Source organism: Globicephala melas, chromosome 5 (genome assembly GCF_963455315.2).
Source record: "Globicephala melas chromosome 5, mGloMel1.2, whole genome shotgun sequence".
Classification (NCBI taxonomy): Eukaryota; Metazoa; Chordata; class Mammalia; order Artiodactyla; family Delphinidae; genus Globicephala; species Globicephala melas.
This window is the reverse complement of record NC_083318.1, coordinates 28,091,147-28,101,082: the sequence shown is the minus strand read 5'-3', so window position 1 is coordinate 28,101,082 and position 9,936 is coordinate 28,091,147. Positions and strand designations below refer to the sequence as shown.

General features: G+C 41.3%; 1 non-coding gene across 1 annotated transcript; it reads left to right on the top strand.

Moving 5' to 3' along the window:
* The first annotated feature begins 7,620 nt into the window (after positions 1-7,620).
* On the top strand, positions 7,621-7,692 carry TRNAK-CUU (transfer RNA lysine (anticodon CUU)). The gene has a single exon. It is a non-coding gene; the product is annotated as a tRNA-Lys (tRNA).
* Positions 7,693-9,936: the final 2,244 nt, after the last annotated feature.

The window sequence follows — 9,936 nt, the reverse complement described above, 5'->3', positions numbered from 1 at the left end:
CAAGGGAAATGGCAAGAAGTGAGACGTAATAGAAATTACAATCTCAGAGGGGGCAGGATGTCAGAGAAAGAGATGACAAGGAAAAACTTAGCACTGGGGACTTCCCTGGTGGCGCAGTGGTTAAGAAGCCACCTGACAATGCAGGGGACACAGGTTTGAACCCTGGTCCGGGAAGATCTCACATGCCAGAACAACTAAGCCCATGCGCCACAACTACTGAGCCTGTGGTCTAGAGCCTGCGAGTCACAACTACTGAGCCCTCGTGCCACAACTACTGAAGCCCACGGGCCTAGACCCCATGCTCTGCAACGAGAGAAGCCACCGCAATGAGAAGCCCATGCACCGCAACGAAGACTAGCCCCCGCTCGCCACAACTAGAGAAAGCCTGAGCACAGCAACAAAGACCCAAAGCAGCCAAAATTAATTAATTAATTAATTAGTTAGTTAAAAAAAAACTTGAGACTGCTTCATCAAATAACATGTCATGTACATTTGCCCAATCTTTAATGTCTCTGCAAATATGCTTTTTAATGGCTGCCTGCCATTCCAGTGTATGAACGCACCATCACTTACTTAACCTTTCCCCATTTGGTGCATTTAGATCGTTTCCAGTTTTCCACTGTTAAACATACTTCCTCACGAAACACGCATGTATGAAACCTGGGTCCAGATTTTCTGGTTTAGCCAAGGTTTTGTTTGTTGTAATGAACAAAAAGTCACTCAGACCTGCTTAAGTAGAGAAGTGCAACTTAATATAAGGATCCAGCATTACTGCACAAAACCCACAAGCTCATGTATTCAGTCTCATGAGGAACCAGTACAGGAGGTGCTGCAAAATCACCAGAAATTGCCATCTCATTGCTTCTTTCAGAGGATACCCATTTTCTCTGCCTCTACACATGTGTATGAGAGAGAGAATTTACAATTGATGTTCATATTAAATAGTGTATAAAAGATACACAGTAGGTTCTAACAGCAATCTCCAATTCCTTCTAAGAAACTTCTAGATGTCATATAACTAATGTGACTAGGCTACGTTCCTTACCTGTCCTGTATCCTATACTTATGTCTCTTTTTCTCATGTGTATTCTTATTCCATGTGTTTGCAATGGGAGTCCTGTTTCTCACTTCAGGCCCAAGAGGCCCCGAAGTCTTATTCATTCACTGTTTATCAGCTCCAGAAATGGCTACTTAATAATTCCAACCCATGTGTCTCTCTCACTTGAGGGCTCTGTCCCTGTGGAATGACTGCTACATTCTCTCTGCAGAAGGAGCCTTCTTCAGTATGAGTGGTGGGGGCCGTGACAGTGGTCTGTGTCTCCTCCATAACCTCAGTCAACTTCTGCTGTCTTTGTGTCCACATTGGCATCTAATGTCTGGCAGGCTCTTGACTTCACCCCTGTTCACTACTATGGTTTTCCATTTGTGGTCCATGGAGGTGTTTACCTTGTTTTTGAGTTGGCAAGGTCCTCACAGATATCTCCTTATAAAGATTATCTATCATTGCTCTTTGAAGCAGAGAGGATGTGTTCTTAGCCTGGAAGTCTTCTTTGCTTAATTCTTCTCATCCTTGTACGTATTGACTTTCCTCAAGCACTATGACATGGGGTCTTCCCCCAGTGTCCAGAGAAGGAGGGCATGGGCTGGGCAGATACCACAAAAGATGTCTATACACATCCTTAGGATAAATTCTTAGAAGTGGGATTTTTGTTTGAAAGGTATGACACATAGCTTTTGATATGTACTGTAGTATCACCCTTTAGAATGGTTAAATCAAGTTATGCTTCTACTAGCAGTATGAGAGAGCAGCCAGCCCTAGGCATTCTCAGGAGCGGTAATTGAAATCGGCATTTATTCAACATTACTTCTGATGAGGTCAAAATCATGCATCACTTTTCCCTTTCATCAGGGTCATACTTCAGGGAAAGCCACACTGAGATTAGTTTGGCACTTCCTGGATGGGGATCACAGAGTTCTCTTCCTGTCACTTTGCATCTTTGGACTACCTTCACATTCTTGCATAAACGCAACTGGGCATATGGGATGTATAATATTGTGTTTTATAATAAGAAATATGTATTTGACCTTTGTTTCTGGCATAGAACTCCTAAAACTCTTGGAATTTCCTAAATGATAAAAGTCATAAAAAGTGTTTTGATATTCACAACAAACCCCTTTTAACCACACCTGAATTTATGTTAATGAGGTGACTTTTGGAAAGCACCTAAGGATGGGGGCCCGTTGTCAGGAGAACCAACCATGTGATCAGAGGGTTGGAACTTTCAGCCCCACCCCCTGACCTTAAAGGGGAGAAGGGCTGGAGGTTGGATCAACTGCCAACACCAATGATTTCATCAATCGTGCCTATGTAATGAAGACTCCATAAAAACACAAGAGGACTGGGTTCAGAGAGATTCTGGGTTAGTAAGCATGTAGAGATTTGGGGAGAATGGCAAACCCACAGAGCCCCTTCCCACATACCTTGCCCTATACATCTCTTCTATCTGGCTCTCCCTGAGTTATGTCCTATTATAATAAACTGGTAATATAGTCGTAAAAGGTTTCTCTGAGTTCTGTGAGCCACTCTAGCCTATTACTAGAACTCAAGGAGTGTGTCATGGGAACTTCAGATCTATAGCCGGTCGATCAGAAGCACAGGTGAAAACTTGAACTTGCGATTGGCATCTGAAGTGGAAGCAGCGGGCAGTCTTGTGAGACTGAGCCCTTAACCTGTGGGATTGGATGCTATCTCCAGGTAGGTGGTGTCAGAGTTGAATTAATTACTTGGTGGTGTTGGAAAAAACATATACCAAAGAATGCATAGTTATTATTACATAGAATCTGTGGACTAAGCATTAGTAGTTTAGTACAAATTTTACCAGAATATATGATGCTAGATCCAGGTCACATAACATTCTAAAGGCATATAGGCATATGCTTATAAATTTTTATTATTCATAATTTCTAGACTAAGCTTTCTAAAGGCTATGTTTACAACCATCCAAAGCAATTATGCTGGAATTTTAGGAGATTTTATTGAGTATAAGACACTGCCTCTGGCATTTCCTCCAACCTGGCTGGGTCTCCTCCTGGAGGGCATGGCCACATAACCCCACATTTGACCCTAAGAAGCTGGGAAGTTAGGCTCACTAAGCATACCCAGCTGATAACTCCTGTTTTGTTTTCGTTTGGTTTTGGTTTGTTGGTTTTTCTTTTTTTCTGAGCATGTGTTCTTTGCATTTTTCTCAATAAATCATAATTTTATACGACTTAGGGTCAAAGGGCTCCCTTCCACCGAGCCCCCATGGGACCACCATAGTGCTTTTACACACATTGTCTCACCAAATCCTCATAATAACCCTTGAATAGATATTGTTATTCTTCCCATTTCACAAATGAGAAAGCTCAGGGTGCTCACCTTATAGAAACAACCAACATAAATTATGTAGTGGGAGTTTGTTGTTTCTGCCTCAGGCTCAGGTTCCCCGTTTGTGGTATTTGCATCCGGAATTTCTTTTGCAGCAAGTTCTTGTCAGTCCGTGGAATGCAAGTGTGTAGACTCCACATTACCTTTGGGGGTGTCCACGTGACTCAGACAGGCCACTCCACTGTCTTCTGGACGCAGAGAATGGTTCAGGGATGGACACCATTAGGAAGGAGTAACTTCTTCCTCACTCTTGATAGTTCCCTTGTGTCTTAAGGACATTCAAATATTGTAACCAGCCCTCTTTTCCCCCTTTCCTCACTCCACCCAAGGAGAGGTGAAGAGACTTACCTGATTGTTACAGTTGGGAAGAGAACACTGGACATGTTCATCTCCACAACTCCAGGTATTCTCTTAAGAGCCAGGTCTGTGAAAACAAGGGGTCTGCTTTGCCTCCCAAGGGACAGGCTGAGCCCTTACAGGGGGAAAAAAGGCTGCAGGAAAGGCTTGGGCCAATTTACTATTGTCATGGCCTGGTGGCTAATCTGCAATAGTCTCGGGTTCAGTTGTTAAACCCATTTTGTTCTCACACTAAGATAAATTTTAAGGTTTTTGGAGAAGACCTATAGTTTAATAAATCAATAAGGTGCTGAGGGCTTCGCTGGTGGTGCAGTGGTTAACAATCCACCTGCCAATGCAGGGGACTTGGGTTCGATCCCTGGCCTGGAAGGATCCTACATGCTGCGGAGCAGCTGGGCCCGCACCGCAGCTGCTGAGCCTACACTCTAGAGCCCATGCTCTAACACAAGAGAAGCCACGACAATGAGAAGCCCACGCACCGCAATGAAGAGTAGCCCCCGCTTGGCTTGCCTCAGCTAGAGAAAGTCCATGCACAGCAACGAAGACCCAACACAGCCAAAAATTAAAACAAATAAATTAATTAATTTAAAGTAAAATATGCTGCTCACAAGCATATCTTCTTTTATCTCACTTTTTTTTTTTATCAGGAGGCCTGATTAAAAGCAAATCAGGGCTTCCCTGGTGGTGCAGTGGTTGAGAGTCCGCCTGACGATGCAGCGGACACGGGTTCGTGCCCCGGTCCGGGAAGATCCCACATGCCGTGGAGCAGCTGGGCCCGTGAGCCATGGCTGCTGAGCCTTCGGGTTTGGAGCCTATGCTCCGCAACAGGAGAGGCAACAACAGTGAGAGACCCGCGTACCGCAAAAAAAAAAAAAAAAAAAAGCAAATCAATATAGGGGGGAAAAAAGGGAAGCACCTGTACCACCACCATTAACTGCAACACTGATCACTGAAGCCAAACCCTCAGCCTTGCTGCCAATAAAGCTCTGAGCGCTCCTGACCTCCTGGCATATGTCTTGTCGATTAATGCAGTTCATGGATGGATTGCCACTTCAGCTGATGTCTTGAGTTTCTGCAGCTGATAAGAGCAGTGGTTCTCAAACTTTAATGGATACAAGATACTCAGCTGTACTATTTGTTTTACTGGTTGCAGACTGTACCCCCAGAGATTCTGAGTCAATAAATCTGGGGTAGGAACCTTTCATTGATCACACACCCTAGATGATTCTGAGGCAGGAGGAGCTCCATGTACCTTGTTTTAAAAATAACTTGCTAGGGCTTCCCTGGTGGTGCGGTGGTTGAGACTCTGCCTGCTATTGCAGGGGACGCAGGTTCGAGCCCTGGTCTGGGAAGATGCCACATGCTATGGAGCAACTAGGCCCGTGAGCCACAACTACTGAGCCTGCGCGTCTGGAGCCTGTGCTCCACAGCAAGAGAGGCCCGCGCACCGTGATGAAGAGTGGCCCCTGCTCGCCACAACTGGAGAAAGCCCTCGCACAGAAACAAAGACCCAACACAGCCAAAAATAAATAAATAAATTTATTATAAAAATAACTTGCTATCTTACTATGTTGTAAATATCTGGTTCAGGCTGTGAATCTGACAACGTGATATGGGCTCTAATTGGGGAATAGTGGCACAGATGAGAGACTAATTTTGCTCAGTGAAAAGGAAAGGCAAGAGGAGGGTAAGAGAGGCTCTCAAATATTTGACCTCTTACTTAAAAGATGAGAAGAAATTTTACATCTAGGAAGGGGCAAGAAGAGAAAGAAGGAGGAGGGAGGAAAGTGCATACAGAAGAATGACAAGTACGATAGCAAAATACGAGACTATCCTGTGGGCTTGTGGTTCCCAAATACAACAGCTGCACCAGAAATAAGATATTTCTCCTAAGATATTTATCAAAATGCACATTCCCAGAGCCTCCAACAGACTGACTCAATCGAATCTCTTAGGCAAAGACCTGGGTATCTGGACTTGTAACAAAGGTCACCAGACATTCCGATAAGCAGACAGTATGGGAACTATTGGTAGATCAAGAACTGGTCCAACCTGAGACTCTAGGTCCTTAAGAGGATACAGCATCTGAGAGTTAATGTCAGGAAATATCCAGCCAGGGGATAAAAATATAGCCAAGAAGAAATTCCAAAGCCAGTAATAGGTCAGTCAGAAATTTTCCACAGAGAAAGGGATAGATTACAAAAATGGGAGTTAGGTAAATGAGCTGAACTTCAAAAACCAGAAGATGTAGACAAAGAAGGCAGTTTCTAGAAATAAAGACAAAGTGAGACTGAAAATCACCCTGTGAGAGATCAGGCAGAGGTAGACTTCCTGAACTCTACAAGGTACTGTGCAAGGAGATGGCTTAACAGCAGCCTTAATGTAACTGACCACTTCCACCTGGAGTTGAAAAGACATCCAGTTCAATTAGCTGCTGAAAAGACAAATCTGAGGAAAAATCAGGATTTTCAGAGATTAGAGATTACCGAGTTCCGAGATTATGGTTCAGTAGAAACCTGACTTTTAAAAGACAGAGTGAAGACACACTGAATCATCAAGAGGAGAAAAGGGTAGTGTGAGCTGTCTCTCTTCATTTTATAAATTACCAGAGCCACAGGATTCAACTCCTAGTTCCCCTTAATCTCTGCATATAGAACTGTTCTTTAAACTACCAGTAGGTGGCACTGTGGTTTTGGTTTAAAAAAAGCGTATTGCCAATGATAGTAAATTTAGTACCCTGTTTTAAAAAAAAAAGAACAAGACAAACTTGTGTTAAGGAAAGACTAAAACCAAATTAAAATAACAGATCAATATCTGAAGGCTTATGTATTGTCCTTACTCAGAATTCTACACACTACGCTAGTTTTAATTTATGACAAATAAATTGCATAATTTAGCCAGAAATGGAACAGATCATCAAATCGACAAACATAAAAATCTGAAGGATGTCAAATATGGTTGTAAGTTAAGAGATATTTATTTGCAGTAAAGCAGCTAGCAAATTTCCATGTGTATTCTGATTTTTGTGAACTTTAGGTTCTATTGCCTTCATGGGCTCTTTCCTCCAGAAAACATATAAATTATAAAATATTTTATGATTGCTTTGATATAAAGACACATATACTCCAGGCTAGATTAATCATTAAATATTTTCTTTTTTTTTTTTTTAACTGAACTTAAAACAGAGTTAAAATATTTTTGTGGGCCCCTAACCGTGCCATGGGCCCTATACCCTGTGTCTACTATGTCCAATGAATAAGTCCACCCTGGCTCCTTTAAGTTATCCTAAGAAATGAAACCTAGAGAATAAAACTAGAAGGAGATAATGAGGGTGAGCATGAACATAGCCTAAGTTGTCCACAGCAAAAGTGAAATTTCTTTGAAGCTTTGTGCATTAGCTTAAAGTTATATTCAAATATTGCAAGAAGTATGTTTAAAGTTACTTCCCATCAGGGAAAACTAAGGAAAACAAAACTTCTTACCTGAGTCACTGGTCAGTGGATAAGATGCAATTGCAATGAGTTGATTCTTCTCTGAGAGTTGTTACTCAGGAATTCCCTGCTGAGGGAAGCAGAATTAAGTGTACACACAAGACATTGATCAAGGGCAGTTGCCACAGGAAAGTAGAACCAATTTATGAGAAAGAATATTTTCATTCTGAGAGTTCTAGGTTTCTATTTTGTCAAGGGGGGAAGAATGAAAGCAGAAGGGAGCTGCTGTTATTTTTCTCAGGATCTAATTCTGAAAAAGAAAGTATATGAATTTGAGAGTCTACAGTTTTAAGTAAGGGTCTACACAGTATAATAATAGCAACTTTAAATAGAATCCAGGGAATTTCCTGGTGGTCCAGTGGTTAGGACTCGGTGCTCTTACTGCCAAGGGCCCAGGTTCAATCCCTGGTCAGAGAACTAAGATCCTACAAGCCGCACACAGTGCAGAATGAATAAATAAATAAAATCCAAAATCCAAGAGTCAGAAACCCCGAGAATAGGAGGGGCTGATAACAGAGATTCTTGGGGAAGCAAAGAGAGTCATTCTAGGGCATTCTGAGAGACAATAAAATAAGGTGAAGCAGTGTTGGGTGTCTGGAGCCAGGGATCCCAATCAGGGATCAAGGGTCAGGAGTGTGGAGCAACTCTCCTAGGGCAGTGATAACTTTGAACACCATCCTTGAGGTGGAGATTACTTCAACTGAACCTAACTCATGATATTTTGCTAGACTTTGGGTACAAGTATTTGATGGATAATGTTTTAGTTTTTCATTTGTGCTTAATATTTTACATATTAAAATAATAATTCATCAAAAACTTTCCATATTGTCAAACAAAAAAGTCCTTCATTCGGTTTGGAATGACATGATTTGCTTCATTTGAACTCTAATTTTCTTTCAATGTTCACACTTCACAAAGATTATGGGGGAAACACTTATATAATTAATCCTCACCATGACCATTTTCAAATATTTAGAGCTACCAAAAAAGAAAAATCTTAAGACTGGAAATAGTGGATTTCTGGATTTCCTGTTGTAATAAGAAGTTAAAGTCAAATTGGGATGTACTCAAATTCCAAAACAAATACTCAATTATTTATACTTAACTTAAAGACTGTTGGCACTGAAGCACTTGTGTAGGCAAAGACTTCCCAGAACCTGCGGCATTAATGATTCAGAGAAAAAAAAAAAAAAAAACTTAAAGAATGATGGTCTTCTATTCAGGAGTAATTCTCAGGGGATTTGAGTCAATGCAAGGTCTCAAAGAGAAGATGGTGAAAGAGTAGCCCGCTGTACTCTCTATTTTTCTCAAAGAGCGTGTACTGTTCCCCCTCTCCCAAGCTTTACCCCATGAGAGGTGGAGAAGGAGGGAAATAATAGTCAGTCTACCAGTTCCTGCTCTTTCAGATGCCTGAGGAACAAGGCGACCTAATGACTTTAGCAGCAGTCCTCCAGTTCCAAAACACAAGTCTGATCGTTGGATCTGGGGAGATTGGAGTGGCTGCAGGGTTCTTAGGGAGTACTTTGCACATGAAGAACAAGCAATATAGATTGTTTATGCCAAACATTCCTGACCTGTAGCAGTTTCACTCTCACCTGCATAAGTCTAATGTAGGTCACATAACATTAAACATTCATCTACAATTCTAGCCATTAAGCTTGCACTACATCCATCACAGAGAGTGAATTCTCTGATGACCAGCCATTAAGCGAGGTAGTACAGGGTTTAGGATCAAACCACCTGGGTTCAGATCTTGTCTCTGTTACTTATTAGTTGTACAGCCTTAGGTAAGTGGCTTAGCTTCCTTAAGCCTCCAGTTTATATCTATAAAATGGAGATGACGATAATAATACCTACATCAGAAATATCTAATGAGGATTAAATGAAATAATCCATATCAAAGTTCTTAGCTCATAGCACCTGGCAAGAATAAGAGTTCAAAGTTGGATATTAGCCACACTGCTTGTTATTCCAGGAAACGGCACTTCAGGACACGTCTGTTATGATGGCTGAGGCCATCTGTATATTACACAGAAAGAGCAGGGACAAAGGAGAGTTCCTCCATGCCCCTGCCAAAAGCAACTTGAAAGTTCAACGTTCAGTGGCAGTGAACAAGATGTAAAGGTCAACAGCCATTTCCTCTGGAACCTGGCTAGTAATCTGACGTCTGGAAATTGGCTCAATTTGTGGGTAGAAATAAACAAATTTTCTTCCCTGTGACCTTACAAACCAAACTTCATTCTAACCCTCGTTTCTTCCTAATCCCACTTCCTCAAAATTTATAAAATAATTTCCTCACATAAGCCCATGTGGTACTTTTTGGGTATATCCTAAATTGCAAGGTTATGAATCATTGTGTGAATGCTAAATATTTCTATTCCATTATAGGATTTAATAACAATGATAAAGAAATGCTCTATATTAAAAAGAAAATTAACCTCTTGATTTCAAATTCTGGCCTTTTTTTCCTTTCACAGACCACTTCTTATTCCACAGCATGTTACTATACTATTATTTATAAAGCATTCTTAGTCAATATTTATTTGATTCAAAATCATTATAAAGGCTAGAGTTGTTGTGCCCTAATTTCAGTTCTACATGTTTTCCACCATACACAATTTGTTTCAAACAAAATAGAAAGATCCCTACCCCCACAATCAC